Genomic DNA, 9,337 nt, shown 5'->3' on the forward strand with positions numbered 1-9,337 from the left:
TTCATAATTTGCTGATTTCAAAATTTGCATTGGTCAAGCAAGTACACCTGCTCTATTACAGTGCCTTGACACACTTAAAGGAAAAATCACAAGAAGGTTTCAATATTTCAGTTTCTGAATTTCTTAGGATCTAAAATTCTCCTTTGAGTGTAATTCATTTTTACTCTTATTCAAACTCAGCGCCTCAAGATAGTAGTCACAGCATAATATCACTGTCGGACACTTGTAGTGATGCGCCAAATCACTTTACAACTTGTTAACTTTGCAGTTGCAAAGACCAAGGTAGTAATAAAAAGACACAGCCTACCATATCGGCTGGAGGAAGGGAGTATTACTCTGTAAGCAATCCAATAAAAATGAAGGTTACTGCTAAGAACCTTTATGAAAGCATCTTTCTCCATAGTGAGAAGCGGATAAGAATGGTCGCTAGGTATCACTTGAAAGCTCTACTCCAATGTCGCTCATACTGCACTCTGAAGACTGTGAACTTCTGTTCTGTAACGCACAGCTTCATTCACATGTCAACTTAAAAAAGATCTGACAAGATGCAAGGCTTTGAGCAAACCATTTTTCTGTCTTCAGATTAGAAAGAAAGAAAGAAAAAAGAGAAAGATACAAACGAATTCTTACATAGACTTGATTGTGATACATCCTTCTTGCAGATCTTTCCGTGTGTCTGTGAATCACATTTCTCTGGATCTGGCTGAAGAAATGATGCCTGCTGTACACAACAAGGAGTCTATCAAGGTTAATTTGCCATGATCAACACAAGCAATCACAGACACATTCCTAATATTGGACTTCTTGTCCATGATTGCTCGGATGTGGTCTACTGTGAATTTCACCTGGATGGGGGAGGAAAAAAAAAAAAACAAACAAAACCAGCTATTGCTTCCTTTTAAAGTATAAACATGTCCATGTGAAGTTTTAAACTTTTACTATTTGTTATTAAATTCCCAACCTAAAGAAGAAATAAAGTTGTTCATACTTTTAAGCTTAGTATTGCAAATAGTTGTTCACATTTTTGGCATGTTTTTTGTGAGTGGAGGCAAAACGTAAAACACAGCTTCAATTACGTATCACAAAATGTCAACTACCACAAAAATGAAGAATCCACCTGCGCAGACAGAACAGCTCCTCCCTGCCAAGTGTTACAGGAGGGTTCGTGCACACAACTACAAACTGCAGCTCTCACCAGAGCTTCCGCACACATCCTTCTCCTCCCCTCCCACCACTGCCCCTCACTTTGCCAAGTCTTCCTCCCACGCCGCCTCTCCACATCCCAGGGCTTTTTGGGTGAGCCACTCTTTCTGGTTTTGAGAAGCTGGGTCTTCTTTTGTAGCCAGTATACCAGTCCCAGAAACTGGTGGTCCCGTGCAGCCAAAGACCTCTTTAAAGACTTTAATTAACCCAGTGCAAAATTTTTAGAGCCCCTATCACAAATGATATCCCAGAAAGAATTTTTTCTCTTTTCCATAATTCTTCTCTCTCTTGCTAAGAACAATTCCCCTCCTTCAATTTGAAAAAAAAAAAAAAAGAAGACCCTCAGAAGCCACAGTAATTATGTATTAAACTCGTGACAACTTAGCAAAAGAAGATGAGATCTCACTAATCTCAGCCTGTCTCATTCTGTAACGAGAGTCACCTGTAGGTCACAGGAGTGCAGTTAACGTACTTATTCTTGCAAATCCTTTTAATGCATGAAGGGCTTCATAGGACAAAGGAAGGAGGCACAACTGGGAGGAAAAAATGATGGGGAGTTTAAACAAACACACACAAAAATCACATACCACATCAGTAGTTTACAGTGGTTGCTGAAGTGAAGAAAAATATGTCATAAGAAACACTTAAGCAGGCTCCTCATCTGTGTTTGAGTGGCAAATGATGCAGAAATAATGAAACAGGCATTTTTATTGCTACATCAACCAAGGTTTCTAACAGTCTGGGTCTTAATGAGTGCATCTGAACACAGGGAACCTGTTTTCTTGCAAGGATAAGATATTAATTCAAAAAACAACAACACAGCCCAGCTCAAAATAACAATTACATGTAGGAGACAAAACAAGGGGTTTTTTTCCACATGAACAGATACTCTTCTGTAACATACCTTACTACTGCATATTCTCATACTAACTTTGGATCTTCAGTTCAACTTTTTCATTACACATTTTCTCAAGAAAATGGTTCTTATTAGAAAAAGGAATGCTTCTAATTAAAATAGCCAAGGTCTTTTCTAGAATGTGCTAGAGTATCCTGGCATCCAAAATCTCATTCACAGCAAAATTTACATATTTCTTCTGAGACCCTGAAATATTTCTTTCTTTTATTGTCAATTTAGAGAAGACAGCACCACTACTTTTCTTTTCTCCTCTTATCGTTTTCCCTGTTTTTAAATTGTACTGTGCTAAAAAAAAAATCAGTACTCTTAGTGAGAACTAAGTGTAGTGCTAGATCTGTGCTATAGACATTTCATAATGTAAACGAACACACACAACGTTGAGAAGTATGCCTGCGCGCTCTTTGCATTTGCTAATTATACACTTTCTTAATGAAACAAGTGAAAATTTACTTCTGATAAATACTTATCATTTCAAACTTTTTTCCATTGCCTCCAAGTTTCCAATATATTTATATACATAGGCTACATGGTAATTTTCTTTTGGGGCAAGGAGCAGAGATGACCAGAACTCTTCTTCCTTGTATTTTAAGCATACAGGCCTCCTACACACGGTCATTTACATTAATTCTTAATATAAACTTCATGTTCCTTCAACAGGACTGAATGTTCTGCTGCATGAACTACTGAAGCTATTCATCTAATCTGAGATAGGATAGCATTGGAGTTGTAAAAACTCTGATTTGTGCCTAAAATCAATTAAGGCTTACTCTCCCGCCGGGATAATTATGTCCCACTGTTACAAAAGTAGAATGAAAACAGATACACAGAGTGACCACTTCGCAAGACATGTCGTAGGTTTCGTGGCTTGGAGATGCAATAAGTCATTAACGTATTACCATTACTTTATGGCGGAGCTGCAGCAACTTGGGTTTGAGAGGGAAAAGAATCACTAAGTCATGGTGAAGGAAAGCAGAGCTGAGAAGCACAATCTGAGAAGAGCAGGCTCAGGCAGTAGTGGAGTGGGAGGTGGCGGGTAAGGCAAAGACAAGGAGAATCCACAGCCAAGTTTAAGTGATCAGATGGACTGCGGGAGCCAGAAATCTACAATATTATACCTCAAAAGAAGTCATTATGGTCAAGGAGGTGAAGAGGTAGGCCTCTGTAAGCGACCTCAAAGCTCTGCTGACAAGTCTCACGGCAAACTGATGCCAACAACAGGAACAGATTTCTATGTCAAACCTTCCATCCTTTTGCTCAAGTACAAAACCGCATCCCTTCCCAGGAACTGAATGTCTGGCATCTTCGGTATTACAGCATTTGTGCTTTTTGCCAGGACTACAATAATATAGTACACCTGGGCCTGAAGCTTTCAGCCTGCAGGAAGTTAATACTGTGAGCTAAACTTAGGTAAGTGGCACTCCTTTATTATTTTTTGGTTCATCCCTTGGCCTAAATTAGTATTTTAGAGAGCTTAACAATGCCAGCTCACTTTTAATTCACTTTGTTATGTCATAGCAGCTGTTCTTGTTAATATAACTGGGTAAACCATTCTTAAGTTTCTACTAATTAGCTCGTTAATAAAATACAGCATAATAAAATCTATTTAATAAAATAAAGCATAATATTAATGTCTTACCAGGACTTCTGGCAGGAACTTCAGGCTTATGTATTAATAAATGCTATCTGCTTCCAAACATTTTATTTACCACTGAATTTACACAAATACCAAAACAGAGTTTACCCTATGTGCTGTTCTATAAGAGAGAGGGGCACTGGCATAACAATTTTTTGGGGGTCATAAATACAATTGAAAACACAAATCCTGATTAAAAAGTAATAGCAATTTTAATTTTAAATGTTTTTAATGAAAGAGCTGTTACAGAGTTTCAGTTCTGCTGTAAGCAACCGGATCAAAGTTATCTTGTGACGAAATGCGTGCTGCAGAGGGGTTAAGGTCTTCCGTGTGCAACAGCAAGCAAAAAGTGAAGGAGATGAAAGCAGTATTTGTAGAGAGGAGAAACATCATTGCTTTATTACAATCAGCACATGCCTTTTGCCAAACCCCTCAAGTTGCATGGCCACTACAACCAGACAATGACCTTGCTCCTTTTAATTACTGCCTTACAGCATTTGGGTGGCCCATACTGCAGCGTTGCTTATTTCTGGCTATCAGTAACTGTCCCAGAGCAGGCTGCCTTCCTCTTCTGCAGGGTGTCTCTTTCTGTTAAAGACGTTCAAATTCTTATTGTAATGAACCATGACATAGCTTCAATTCAGAAATACATACTGTAAAAACAAAAAAGCTTACTAAGCTTCACTTACTGAAGCTGACATAGGTAACTAGAATGTCCATGTCAGTAAACAATAATACTTATACAATAAAAGATTATCATAATTAAAAAAAAAGGAAGGGTTCCAATGGCATTAATCACCATGAAATGCAAAGATGTACAAGCATCTGTTTACCTCAGAAACAGGCTGCCAAATTCTGATTCACTAGAATATGAAGAGACTCAAAACATGTGAAATGTATTACCAGAACTGCAGCAATTCAAACTAACAGGGCAGGCTTGCTACGGGGAGAAATATTTAAAAAGAAAACAACCCAACCCACCCTGCAGCGTTTTGAACATATTGATTTCCCTGAGAAAACGCTGCTGATCTGATTCAGGTCAGACCATCCTTCCTCACGATTAGCGCAGCCCTGTATAATCCATACGTTCACACATACGCATAGCCTTTTCCAAGCCTCCCTGGAAGCAATGCTTTTATCTCCTACCTTTGTGAACACCGATGATCAGGATTTAACCCCAAAGCTTACACTTGAATTTTCTATGCGTTGGTGGGCAAAAGGTATAGAAGCATTCAAATCTGTGACCTACGCTGACAAGGTGCGCTCCCCATAGCTGCAAAAGGGGAAAAACAGAAGTAGCAACCTCCTCCCTACCCATGCACCCTTCTAATAAAAGAGCATGGAGAGGGAGATAAAAACAAATAAATAAGCTCAGCGGTGCCCGAGTGCGGGCAGAAAGGGCCGTGGCCCGCACCGCCCCAGCCCTTCCAGCCGCCGCCTCTCCGGGCTCCTGTCAGCAGCGGGAGGGCGGGAACACCCTCCTCGGCCAGCCCTCAGGGTTGAGAGAAAGTATGGAGAAACCCCTGAAAACCACCGCGCTCTGGAAGAGCGCCAGCCGGGCTGCTCCCACCCGCCACCCCCTTCCCCAGCCCGCCCCGCCTGGCAGGCGCGGCGGGAAAGATGGCGGCCGCGCCCCCCTCCTCGTCCCCCGGCTGCCGCCCTCGGTTAAAGGCGCGGGCAGAGCCCGGCTGCCCGAGAGCTTGGCCGCCGTCCGCCCCGCGGGAGCACTCACCATGGTGGCTGTGGGTCCCGCCTCGGCCGGGCTGCGGGAGGCGGGAAGGAGCCTCTCCGCTCGGCCGACGCCTGTGGTGTGCTGAAGTGGAGCCGGGGTGGGTTCCTGCCCCGCCTGACCGCCACCTGCTCCCGCTGCGACCCTTCCCGGGAGGTGAGCTGCCCGTTGCCCCCCGCCCCGAATCTCCTTCCCAAGGGCCCCTAACGCCGCCATCACCTGGCCGCTGAGGGTCTCCCGCGTCCCTCAGGGAGGCGGCGGGTCCCGGGATACCGAGAGGGGACGGGGAGGCGGGGGCAGGCTGGGCGCGACCCCCCGTCCCCCCGCCATCGTGGGGGCTCACGGTGTCCGTGGGTTCACTAATTCTCCCGTGATAACCCCCGGGGTGCTGTGTGGAGATGCAGGAGAGCCCCGACTCCGACCATCGCGCCGATTCTCCGCCATTCGTCCCGGCTCTGCCAGCTCCCGGGCGGACATTAGGTGGAGCCCCCTCCCTTCCCTCGGCGACGCCGCGCTTGTTTCCCGCCCTGCTGCCGCTGCCGTGACCATCCCGGTGGATTTTTCCTCTTGGAAATGTGTAGTGGCAGGTGTGATTACCTGCTCAAAGCAAGCAGTCAGGCTCGGTGCCGTAAACCCTCATTAATTACCTTTTAAAAACAGGGTAAATGACGGATTGGTTCCCTGTGGAAACGCAAAGGTGGCATCGCGTCCCTTTAAAAAATAACTAGCTGTCATGAAAAACACTAAAGTAATAACAGCACTTAGCTTTTTTTTTTTTTTTTTTAAATACAGACTTTCATCCAAAAACGTCTTTTAGAAATGTTAGGTAATTAAACTGTCAAGCAGAGAGTGAGCACCTGAATGTCTTCGCTGAAATCACCAACTTCTGGGATCAAACTAAAGGAAAACTTATACAGCAGTACTTCCTAAGAATTGAAGACCAGAAAAGAAGACTGTCAAATGAAACTACTATGCCAGCGTATTATTATATATAAAGCACTGTGGATGGAATAAATGGCCCTAGCAGCCATACAGAATGAATGGTCCTTGTCAGAAACCGCTTGCAGCCTCAGGCATGGAAAAACACTGTCCTGTTACTTTCAGCAGAGCTTCTGCCCAAGGAGAACTCGCAGGATTTTACTCAGTTAGGTGAAGTTTAATACAATCAAATAGATTTAAGATACCAAAAAAGCAAGAGGAAGCACTCAGGAAGGAGCAGGCAGTGGGAATGTGATTAAGAAATTCTGGCCTGCTGGTTTTTTTTTTTTTTTTTTTAATTAAACAGCAATTTCAATGGTCATAAATGGCCAGCAGGAGTTCAGAGTTACATGTTGCCTCACAGGCATCACTCATTTTACTAAAGAGCAGGTATTATTTGCACCATACTCCCCAAAGTAATCCTGTAACAGAGGAAAAGCTAGATCTGAGAGCTCCAGACCTTCTTTGACCAGATGCTTAGCGACTTCACACTGAATAGGCTGTAAGCCCAGTGCTTTTGCTGCCCTGTCAGTACCTATATTTGAAACAGAACCATCCATTTGACCAAATTCCTTTACTTGGCCAAGAAAGAAAAAGGCTGAGAGCTTCTTGCCATTTACCTCCTGTGACTTTATACGTACTGTTTTATTCATGTCTTTTCCCTGGACAAGAAGAAATGTTTACCAGATACTTCACTGGCAAGTTTTGTCTACCCAAAAGCTCATTTTTCTTTTAGCTTGTCTTCTAGGGGTTGAGAAGCAGACATCAAGTAGCTTCCTTTAATCAACCTGGTTGTGTCACAACCGAGGAAAAGCACTGTTGTTTTGCTCCGAAGAGCTGGGCAGCACTTATATGGACCTCCTTATGCAGACTGAACTTCAGCTCTGTGCACAGTTCGCTGCCAACACAGAGAGTTCTTTTTGAAGACTTGATGGCTGATTACAAAACCAGCTTTTCCTTGTCCTTGCGTGCATGCACGCACACACACAGTTTTAGGACCCTTTTGCATAGCTGGTGCTCAGTCATGATCTTTTAAATATCATTGAAGTTAACTTTATTTTCCTCTGTCTTTTTTTTTTTTATGCATTCCAATTTATGCCAATCTGTGCAGGAAAGCAAACCTCATAGAAATGTTGAATAGTTTCCAAGTTAACAGGCTCCCTGAAAAAAAAAACCCTTAGTGTTTACTGGCTTGCCTTCTTTATGGGCATTTTATTCTATGCATGACCTCCTTTCCATTTAAAAACGACAACTCTTACACAAAGTATCTTTCAGCCTGTACACTACCTACAAAAATCTCATTACAGGTGCTAACCATTCCTCTTCTTTTTTTTTTTACTAAAAGCACAGCTGCCTTTCGTATTTTTGGAGCAATTACTGTTGTCATTCTCCCCTCCACAGCACCACCTTCAGCTGTAGATATGGAAAGTGCTGTACTAAACCCCTTCTGGTTGTAACTTCAGTAAAACCTTGCTGTACTAAACCCCTTCTGGTTGTAACTTCAGTAAAACCTATCAATAGAGTAAATTAAATTGTGCCTGAAGGTTGCAAATTGTGCCTGTAGAAATAGCTCAGTCCAAGGGCTGTGTGCCGCTCAGCACACGTTTTAAGGGCTTAAGTGAAATTGAAGTGATACATTATTTTCGTACCTGCCTTCTGCACAAACTTGGATTTTTTTTTTTCCTATGCTGTGATATGGCCTAGGAGAATCTAAAATGATTTTATGCAAGTGAGTAATTATTCTGCGTTTACAGTAGCATAAGTAGCCTGTGGCACATTTTAGAGGTTTGGAAAACTTTGGAGGTTTATGGAGGTGTAGCTGAGGTTTCATGAAAAGAAAATTGGTCCAAACTGTACCCAGTATTGCTTCACAGTTGTATTGAGGGTACAAAGAGCCAGAGTTCAATAAATTGTATTAGAATAGGAAAAAGACAGCTTTGCTAGTTCTCCTGTGTGGCAGGAGAAGCCACGACGGAAAGGGAGGAGCCATGTCCTGCTACCAGTGTTAGGGAGGTTTTTAATCCGTTTTCACTTCCCTGGTTTTGCTCTGGATCCACTCTTTCTCATACGTGTGCATAAGTTTTTCCGATGTAGTGCTGATGCACTTTGGTCTAGATGCTGCTTTCTGTTAGATTCAGATAGATTTTACTTGCTTCGTAGTACATGGAGTTTTCCATGGTTGTAACTGAGCCAAATGGTCCCACTGTCTATACAAATTAATTTTGATTCAGTGGTTTAGAGGATGGGTGTTATAAAAGTTTATTTGTACTTGTGTAGACAGGCAGGACCTTCTCTGGCTGTCATCTACATCAGCCAAGCAGAAGGCAGCTCAGACCTGAAAGCCAGATAGCCCATTTGGTCTGGTTTTGAGCTAATAATGTCTGTCTTTTCTCAGGGAGCGTTAATTCAGGGGTGGCACTCCGTTATCATTACGGTATAGCTTCCACACCAGTCTTGCCTCAGATCTTGAGAGTTTTGAGTGCATCTGAAGAGCTTAAATCTGCCTTCAGCTGCTTGTGTATAGGATTTTCGCCAGAACAGTTCAAACTTGAAGCCTGCTTGAGTAAGGATGGCATCACCTTAGCCAACAGCTTAGCTTGTTGTGTAAATCCAGGGTCTTACTTGTGTCTTGTTCAAATGTATTGACTGAAATATTTTCTCATTTGCATTATTAGTACTCTTAAGACACTGCAATTAACTGAGATCAATCCATAGCCTATTTGTTTTATTTACCAATCGCTTCTCTAAACCTACCATTAATACCTCTGAGGGGATCCTCTGAAGACACCAGGTTTATCCATGTTTCAGTAGGATATTTGGACCCAATTTCTAGTAATGATGCATGAGAAGAAAAAAATGCAACTTTATTACTAAGCCA

The 9,337-nt window shown here is 42.6% G+C and overlaps 1 pseudogene; it reads right to left on the reverse strand.

Annotated features, from left to right (window-relative positions):
* Positions 1 to 8,636, reverse strand: part of LOC104475573 (elongation factor 2-like) — a 33,976-nt pseudogene extending 25,340 nt beyond the window's left edge.
* Positions 8,637 to 9,337: the final 701 nt, after the last annotated feature.

Source organism: Chlamydotis macqueenii, chromosome Z (assembly GCF_036417535.1).
Source record: "Chlamydotis macqueenii isolate bChlMac1 chromosome Z, bChlMac1.mat, whole genome shotgun sequence".
Taxonomy (NCBI): domain Eukaryota; kingdom Metazoa; phylum Chordata; class Aves; order Otidiformes; family Otididae; genus Chlamydotis; species Chlamydotis macqueenii.